The following is a 10,962-nucleotide window of genomic DNA, read 5'->3' as shown; positions in this document are numbered from 1 at the left end:
AGGCTGGACACATTGACATGTGATCATTGCTGATTGCGGTAGAGTCACCACAATGCCATCGTTAACATTGCCATCATGGCTCACCATTGGTCAGTTAACCCTCAGGTCTGATTGGCTGCTGTGCATGAGACTCTGAAACACGGCTTTATGATTGGTGGTTCAGTATAGGCCACCCCCTCATCTAGCATTTATATGGGAGGGAAATGAAGTTTTTTTTACTCAGGAGGAAAGTCAACGGATGCACGTACTCTGTGTTGATAATTGAAACTTTGAAATCAACAATTTTTTACTTGATTGCAAGAGGTTGGAGCACCCATTATGATATGTATGTACATACATACATATATATATATATATATATATATATATATATATACATATATACATATATATATATATATATACATATATATATATATATACATATATATATATATACATATATATATACATATATATATATATATATACATATATATATATATACATATATATATATATATATACATATACATATATATATATATATATATATATATATATATATATATATATACATATATATATATATATATACATATACATATATATATATATATATATATATATATATATACATATATATATATATATACATATATATATATATACATATACATATATATATATATATATATATATATATATATATATATATATATATATATATACATATATATATATATATATATATACATATACATATATATATATACATATATATATATATATATATATATATATATATATATATATATATATATATATATATATATATATATATATATATATATATATATATATATATATATATATATATATATATACATATATATATACATATATATATACATATATATATACATATATATATACATATATATATACATATATATATACATATATACATACATATATATATATATATATATATATATATATATATATATATATATATATATATATATATATATATATATATATATATATATAGATACATATTTATACTTATATATATAGATACAAATATATATATATATATATACATACACATACACATACACATACACATACACATACACATATATTGTTACGAATCTGGAAACCATGCGCACTCAACATTCAGGTCCCAAAGCTAGTTGTGCCGGTAAGTACGTGTGAGACAGGTCCCTTTCCTTTTTGTCTAGTGGGAGACTCTTCCACCATCTGTTTCAGCATGAACATCCCATCCATCATGCCCCTACCCTTTCAAAACCACTGCTGCTCTTCTCTGATCTCCACATTCTTCCTTATCCTCATGTCAAAAATCCTCTCCAGCACCTTCATGACATGGATTAGGAGCGTAATGCCCCTGTACTTTCCTAGATCATGAACATCACCCTTCCTCTTCAATATCGGCACAATTATCTCTGTCCTCCACTCTTCTGGAATTGAACCCTCTCACATACATAATCAAGTCTCTTCATCCAACTGACTCTGACTTCTTCTGCTGCAATTATCATCTCTGTCCACACCTCATCAATGGCTGGTGCCCTTTCCTTCCTCATAGTCTTCAATGCCGTCCACATTTTCTCCTCTGGGATCTCCACCAACTCCACATAACATGGCAGCTCCAGCTCACTGTTGCTTCCTTCTTGGTTCAACAGCTCTTTGAAATATCCTTCTCACACCTTCACTACTGCCCCCCTCTCTGTCACTAGCCTCCTGCCACCATCCTTAATCACCCCCCCCCCCAACTTCATGTCCTCATCATCCTTATCCCTGTCATGAGCCAACTTTTATATCATCTTCCTCCCATCATCCTCTTCCAACTTTTTGCACACCTCCTCTTCCATATCATGACTCACCTTATCCACAGCTCTTCTTGCTGCTTTCTTATTCTACACATACAGGTACAGCAACCCCGTGATCTTCTCAATTCTCTTTCAAACCTTCTTTTCACCAACTGCCTTTGCTACCTCCTCTGTCCACCACATCTAGTTTCTATCCCTCGATGATGCACCCTTTCCTGATGTCCTTCCACACAAAACTTCTGCAATTCCCACAAACGCCTCTCTGTACTTCTATTCCTCCTCCAAACTTTTTGCTTCTTTGCGAAGTTGCTCATACCAAGCCCTCAACCTCTCCTACGACGACGTTTCCCCTACATTTCCCCACCTAATAATCTTCCGATCCATGCTGTTAACCACCCTCCTTTTCTTCATCCATACCACATACACCACAGGGTCGTGCTGGGTGGTAACATGCTCACCCACTACTGCCTTATAATCATTAACCCTCCACAACGGTTGCTTCCTCACCATGACCAGATCCAATGTTCCATGATGTCCACTCCTAAAGGTAATCTTGTGGCTTTCCCGCTATGAAAATAATAAACCGGCTGTCGCCATCCCATTCCTCACTACCAGCACCACCAGCTCTTGACCCTCTATTCCTCATTTCCCAACCAAATTTACAAATGCATTCCTCTTTTCCCGGCTCTGCTACTTCCACATGCACGTTAAAGTCCCCCGCAATGCAAAGCATCACCTCCGGCTCAACCAATCCCATCATCATCTCCAGTGTGTCCCTGAATTCCTGCTTCTCCACCCCAGTCCATCCTGTTTGTGGCCCATATACCGACATAACATACACCCTTTGCCTCTGTATCACCACCCATGCCATAAGTATCAGTCCCTCCCATCTTACCACTCTGATCACATGCTTGCCGATCTCTTCCAACATGATTATTCTCATGCCAGTACTCCTTCCATCCCCACCTGCATGCAACAACTTGTATCCTCCTACCAATCTCTTCTCCCCGTCTCCTTTCCATCCAGTCTCCTGCACACACAACACTTCCAACCTTCTTCCCTGCATCATTTCCACCACTACAACTCCAATCCCCCCAGTGACACTTCATTCAAACTACCTAGCCTAACCTCACTTCTGAACCACTGCCCACCTGGCAGAGGCAGTATTATCTTGATCAGTTTGGGATTCTCAGGTCATCAATCAGCTGTGCTGCCTGGGCTGACCTTCTGGACCCACTACCTTATAGCCTGTTATCATCATCTTGTACACACACACACACACACACACACACACACACACACACACACACACACACACACACACACACACACACACACACACACACACACACACACACACACACACACACACCTCTCCCTCCACACTTGACTCCTCACCCCCACCCTCGAGGCACTCATCCCTACCTCCACCGCACGCACTCCCTATTCTCTTCTTCCCCCAACCCCTCTCACTCCCACTCCTCCCCTTCCTTATGTCCTGCTCTCCGGCTCTCTTTAATTCATAAAATTTGTGCTTATTCACCTCACAAGTAAATGCTTTTCACAAAAGTCACAGTTCAAAAGCCACTCAGTACATAATATGTATGTATGTGAGTATGTATGTATGTATGTATCATACATACATGACTCACCTTAACCAGAGCTCTTCCTGCTGCTTTCTTCTTCTACACATACAGGTACATAATGTATGTATGTATGCATGTTGTTGTTCGTCTTTCGGCTGCTCCCGTTAGGGGTCGCCACAGCGGATCATCCGTTATGATCCGCATTCTGATTTGGCACAGGTTTTACGCCAGATGCCCTTCCTGACAACCCTGGTCGCCTCTTACGACACAGGGATAAGAATTGGATTCGCCATGATTCCAGGCTGCCCGAGACCCTCTCATAGCATGGCCCAGCGGCCCTCAAGCGATCCTCCAACCCAAGCCTCCGAGTAGCGGGATTACAGGCGCATGCCACTACGTCCGGTGTATGTAAGTATATATATATATATATATATATATATATATACAAAAATATATATATATATATATATATATATATATATATACAAAAATATATATATACAAAAATATATATATACAAAATATATATATATATATATATATATATATATATATATATATATATATATATATATATATATATATATATTGTTGCGGTATTCGTGCCCGCCGGCATGCTGACGGCCACGTAACTCGAATCGCGGCACGTCGCCCACCGGACGGACAATCCAGTCGTGACCCTCTCGGACTAACGCCGGGAACCAGTCACGGGTGGACCTTTCGGTCTCACCGCGATCGAGCCAATCAGCCCCCGCGTGGGATAGGGTTGCTCGCCAAATTCGACCTACCTAAGTACCCACGCGGAGGGTAGACCGGGCGATCGCACCTCGCCGCAGGTCGACTTCGGACACGGGCCACTTAAGCGACCCGTTCCGTACTATCAGAATAACCGAGCGGTGTTATCGTCGACCTCGACGGTTCGATTAATTATCGGGCGTATTCAGCCCACTACCAACCCTTTACGTGAAGCAAGATGAGGATTCAATGGGAGAAATGACGAAGCGAAGCGGGAAACAGTTCAACACAAAAGCACATTTATTCGCGGCACACGGGAAGCACACATATACAATTCCACCAAATGCACACAGAAAAGACACGATGCAATTTACACAACAAGCAAATGTAAAAGTGAAAACACAATGCAGAGCTAATACCGACTACCGAGCACACGGCAACACTTATACAATTCTACTTCACAGACGGCGCCGACAACACATACCCAAAACCAAGGAAAAGAATACCCCCAAGAATGAGGCGGGCCTGAGGCCGAGACCGGGTCGCGCCTACCCGTCTGGTGATGAGACGCGGAGCGGCGATGGCGCCCCAACCCCGCGGGCCTCGCGGGCAGTGTCTGATAGGGGGTGGGAAAAGGGCCCCCTTGGTCGCACTATCTCAGCGCGGGGGGAAACAGGAGGGGGTTGCTGATGCTCGGGGTATAGAGGATCTTTATTATCCCTGGTGTGCGTCTCCACCTCGGCCAGGTCGCGCTGTCGGCCTCCCTCGGGTGCAGCTCCCTGCACGACGCGAGCACCCCCTCGTCTGGTGTCGCTGCCTTTCCACAGCTCGTCCCCTCCGTTCCGACTCCAACGCACACGACGAGCAGCTCCACCGCCCGCGAAGTCTTGACCCTCTGCTTCCGACTCTCCTACTCTCCGCCTCTGGACTCTCCGACTCTCCACTCTCCTACTCTCCGCCTCTGGACTCTCCGACTCTCCACTCTCCTACTCTCCGCCTCTGGACTCTCCGACTCTCCGACTCTCCACTCTCCTACTCTCCGCCTCTGGACTCTCCGACTCTCCACTCTCCTACTCTCCGCCTCTGGACTCTCCGACTCCCCTGTCTGACGAACACGGTCCTTTTATCCCCCCGTAGCTTCGCCTTTGACCCCCTCCCTTTGACCTTTCACCTCGCTCCCCATTGGCCCGAGAAAAAGTGGGCGTGAAGGCTTTTTGATCCACAAATTTGCATATATCGATCGTCCTGGAGGCGGGGCCAAATCGCCCCTCGCTCACCGATTGGACGGCAAAAAGTGGGCGTGTGTCGTTTTTGATCCGTTTTTGAAGCACAAAATCCGTGATTTTGTACACGCTGTTCGGCGCGCGCCCTGCACGAGTCCAACACCGGTACCCACAGCGGGGCAAGAACGGTGGCGATGCTACGGTTGCGAGGTGTGACGTGAAGGTCGTGGCGGTTGTGGTGAAGCGGTGGTTGTGGTTGTTGGTTGATGTTGTGGTTGTGGTGGTAATCATGGCGGTTGGTCCAAAATAAAGATAGTAAAAGAAAAACGGCTATCCTGAAGAGTCGCAGCACGCATAAATGACATGTATTCCCACTAGACAACGGGTTTGGACCGAACTACACATGTACTTACCGAGATACCTCACCTAAGGGACCTGAATGGTGGTTTGCGAATTTGGTAACCACAACACTACCCCCTTCCCTTTTTACAGACTCGTCCCGAGTCGTCAAATTTTCGTGTGCCATCATGTGTAGTTTTCCCCTAGTACATTTTACCTACGGATCCCTGAGTGCGACATTCATGGTATTCGTGTCCCCAAAATAAATAACCTGAGGGCTGCGTAACTATCTAAACAAACTCACTCACACGGACGACTTAAATAAAATTGCCGGCACTAAGACAAACATGCCGGGGGCGCACTCATATGTACAGTACATCTTAACCTTAACTTACAAATTTTACACTAAACCATGGCCCAGGATCACTGAACTCTGCAAAAGAAAAGCAGTTAGCAGGGAGCCAGGCTGCCCGCATGCAGTCTCTGGCTCAAACAATGCAGGTGACAGGGAACGTGGCTGGCTGCTCACACGCAGTCCAAGGCCTTCCCTTTTGAACTGAACGCAGTGAACCACAACGGTGCATGGGCTGCACAAACGTAGTCTCCGTGCCAGCTCAAGCGGCACACGCAATGAGCACAACGAATGGATGCATGAATGGATGGACGCAAACACGGTGCACGGGCCGCCACTGCAGGCCCGTGTTGTAGCTGCCAACAGAGCAGTTCTCGCAGCTTGCAAACTGTTGCTTTTACGATCCTGGCGCACATGGCAATGAACAGGGGGGGGCAAAGCAAAAATTGAACGGGGCTGGTGAACATGGGCAGTGGGCATGGCATGGCAAAGGCAGCAGGCAAACTCAGCCCGCAGAATAAGGCCGCTGCAGGCAAACACAGCCCGCAGATGAACTGGCCGGCACAGGCCTCGAAGAAAAACAGCCAGCAGATGAACTGGCCGGCACAGGCCCCGCAGCACACAGCTGCCGATGAAGTTGGCCGGCCTCCGCCTCGAAGCAAAACACGGCCAGCCGATGAAGTTGGCCAGCCTTCGCCGTTCAATGGAGGCCGGTGGAGGGAGCGCGGTGGTGCCGGCCACTCGGAAGGCGGGCTCGGACCCACCCACCTGTCTCCCTCCCAACCCATCGCCCCTGCCTGTCACTGTACATACCCACTCCCTTAATTTGTCAAACCCCAATTTAGCCCCAACTTCTTTTTTTGTTGTTTTTATTTTTACTTCCCCACTATAAATCATCCCCTAACCCCCTTTATCGTCCTTGTTCGGCTAACCTATCCTGTCACCTCGCCTACTCCCAACCCCTACGTTCCCTTCCCGGAGGGGAATAAGGGAGAGCTAACGTCCTGTGTCGAGGCCCAACGAAGCCTCAGAATGGCCTCCCCAGAGTTCGGCGATCTATAACCAAAGTGGGTCCAGCGGCCCACAACGACAGCGAGGGGATGGATGGTGCAGAGGGGTACACTTCCTAATCTACCCTATCCATTTAACTGTTAAACTACCCCGGGGCTTTCAACAAGCGCCTCTCGCTTAAACTATTGGTTCTATCAACCCAGATTCCCGTCGCCTGTGTTGGTGTCCTCACAATTTCGGGCCTCACACCCCAATTTTCTCTCCGTGCCCTCACACGGTCTCCTGGCTGGGACACGTGGCTCCCTCCGGCAGGCACGACCCTCTGCCGAATCTCCCGCTATGGCACCCCCGGGCACTACACTGCCTCCGAGCCTACCAGCTCCCTAACACCGGGGAGTGCCCCCCATGGCACCTCCCCTGAACCGCACACGTGGCAGGCCGGCCTCCCGGGCCCCTTTCCGAGGGTCACCCGTGCCCACAACACTGCCCACGCGGCTAATGGCGCCCCGGGCCCCCGCACCAAGCAGGCGCACCCGTGCCCACTACTCTATCCCGGCCCCCCATGGGCCCATGGCCTACCGCGGCCGACTAGCCTGGTGCCCGGGGTACCCACTCAGCGATACTCACCTTTCGCAGCCACGCTCCCAAGCCCGTCAACAGGGCTCCTGCACCCCTCCAAATGGGTTTCGAGCCTACACTCCCACCAACAACAAAACGACCTCCATTTTTCAATTTGACTAACCCAGCTAACTCACTCTACACTGACCCCGGGGTCCCTTGGGCGGGAGTCACTCCTCCCCCCAATCACTCATCGCACCATGCATTCCCCATTCGCTCCACTCACACAGACCCGCTGGCCTCACTCACTCACCATGTACTCACCTCACAACTCTCCAACTCTTCAACACACTCACCGCTGAACTCTGCCATCCTTCTAACTACCTCCCCTAACTAACTCGTGCTCCCACGTCGTCCCTTAAACTAGTAGCACGTTCCTTTTAACCTACGTAGCTAAGCTACGTCCCCACTACACATTCACCAGTCTGTCTCTGTCTCCTAACACAAAAATTCATTTTATTTCCCAACCTAAATCTGGCTACAGTCCCTCTAACTAATCCATTCCACGGACTCCATGAGGACTTACCCCTGCCCCATGAAGTCGGTCTCACAATGCTAACCCTTCCCCCTAACTAGTTTCCATCCTGTGCCCAGGGTAAGGGGGTCTTCCACCCTTTGCCCAGGAATCCTGTGCACCCGAAAGTGAGGCTTGTTTTTTTTTTTTTTTTTTTCACGCGCAGCACCTGCGCGGCAACTCAGAGCTCGCGCACTTTGCACCTGCCCGTGACGTCATGCAGCTGCACGTGTTCCTCGTCCCTCCTTGGACGGCACCATCCGGCAGAGATACCCCTCCTGCCGGATTCCAACCACACGTGCAGCCATGACGTCACCATGCGCATAAAAAAACACAAGCCCCACGTCTCGAGGGGTTCCCCACGCGAACACATGTGCTTTTCCCGTTGGAGCTTAACACACACGATCGCGTGGAGAACCCGTCCGGTCCAAATCCATTTACCTGCCTAAACTTTGTCCGTCCGCGGGATCGGCAAATCCACCGCGTGCGTTTCCGGACCGGGACTTCACTCTCGCAAGCGAGCACGTGGCGGTCTCGTGTGTTGCACAGCACGAACCGCGTGCTCACTGCTGGGTGAACCCGGCACGGTCCCCGAAACAACTACAGCCGCTACTCGGCTTTCTTTCCTGTCATGTCGCCGTCGTCGCCATTCGACCCACGCACACCTGCGTGTTACGACGCACACAGTCCACTCCATCACATTCACACCGGGAGACGCGGCTGCGTGCTCCCGCATGCCAACCGACATCTCCCTTACATACCGCTCTCTCACACACACGGTCTCCCTTGCACTCGGCCGTTCACTCACGCGTGCCTCACTACTCACACAAACCATACTACTTACACACGCGGGGGCACTCAACCGCTGTGCCTCATCCACACACCGTGCCTCACTCATACACACGGCGACACTCATACACGGTTCCTCATCCACACACGCGGGGGCACTCAACCGCTGTGCCTCATCCATACTCCGTGCCTCACTCACACATACGGGGGCACTCGCCCGCGGTGCCTCACCCACACTGGCCGTTTCATCCACACACGCGGGGGCACTCACCCGCGGTGCCTCACTCACACACGCGGGGGCACTCAACTGCGGTGCCTCATCCACACACGCGGGGGCACTCACCCCTTGCACCACACACACAGGGACAACCACACTGGGGATTCGTGTCCCCACAAGGGTCTCCGGGGCCTCTATACCCCCCAAGCTCTCCAAGCACCTGTCCACAGCACTCGTCCCCTCAACCTCGCAAAGCACGACCGAACTCACCTGGTCGTGACTCGCCTCAAGGGGGCATACTCCCTCCCCTCGTTCCTGGAGGAGGCCATCCAGCTGCTCGCACTGGGTCTCTACCCAGTCCGCCAGCTCACCCCCATTGTCCTCCACTACCTCCGTGTGTGTGTGTGCGTCACTTACCCCGTCTTCCTCGTGTAGTCTTTCCTCTATTTTTTCTATCTCCCGTGTCTCTGCCAACTCTTCACCCTTTACCTCCCTTGTCTCAACTATTATTTCCTTTGTCACGGCCTTCATGCCCGCCTGCAGGCATCGGCCCATGTTCTGCGTCTCACCCCGGAACTTTTTCATTTCCTCCTTCATGTTTGTTTCCATTCCGTTCATTTGTTGTGTATTCGCATCCATCTTTTCGTTCATGCCCTTCATTTCGTTTTTTATTTCATTTGTCCTTGTATCCATCTTTTTGTTCATGTCTTTCATTTCGTTTTTTATTTCATTTGTCATTGCCGCCAGCATGGCTATGGCTAGCCACGTCGGGTGCGCTTGAGTGAGCCGTTTCGGCAGGGGTTGGGGAAGGGACTTGGTGGAGAGGGGGGAGGTGTCATACACCGGCCGCTGCCGCACCACCTCGGGCCCTGGGTTCAGTTGGGCGAGTCCGTGTTCCTGCACAATCAACATTTCCTGCACGGGGATTCCATCCTGGACCATGGATTCTACACATTCTACATCCATTTCTAATACCCCCGGCTCCCGCTCGCATTGAGACGCCATCTTGCTTCTCGTGAAGGGTTAATTTCGCTCGCTCGTAATTTGGAGGGGAATCGGGGTCGCTCTCTCACCCCTGGACCGATTCCCGTGAATTTAGCCGGAGACAGGAGAGCCCGTTTTCCTGTTCTCCGATACCAGTGCCGCGAGGAGGGCGATGAATTTGTATCGCACGACCTGACACCAGTGTTGCGGTATTCGCGCCCGCCGGCGTGCTGACGGCCACGTAACTCGAATCTCGGCACGTCGCCCACCGGACGGACAATCCAGTCGTGACCCTCTCGGACTAACGCCGGGAACCAGTCACGGGTGGACCTTTCGGTCTCACCGCGATCGAGCCAATCAGCCCCCGCGTGGGATAGGGTTGCTCGCCAAATTCGACCTACCTAAGTACCCACGCGGAGGGTAGACGGGCGGGCGTCGCACCTCGCCGCAGGTCGACTTCGGACACGGGCCACTTAGCGACCCGTTCCGTACTATCAGAATAACCGAGCGGTGTTATCGTCGACCTCGACGGTTCGATTAATTATCGGGCGTATTCAGCCCACTACCAACCCTTTACGTGAAGCAAGATGAGGATTCAATGGGAGAAATGACGAAGCGAAGCGGGAAACAGTTCAACACAAAAGCACATTTATTCGCGGCACACGGGAAGCACACATATACAATTCCACCAAATGCACACAGAAAAGACGCGATGCAATTTACACAACAAGCAAATGTAAAAGTGAAAACACAATGCAGAGC

The sequence above is a fragment of the Eptatretus burgeri genome, chromosome 13 (genome assembly GCF_056783735.1).
Source record: "Eptatretus burgeri isolate ZD-2024b chromosome 13, Ebu_testis_v1, whole genome shotgun sequence".
In the NCBI taxonomy this organism is placed as follows: domain Eukaryota; kingdom Metazoa; phylum Chordata; class Myxini; order Myxiniformes; family Myxinidae; genus Eptatretus; species Eptatretus burgeri.
Note: the sequence above shows the minus strand (reverse complement) of the source record.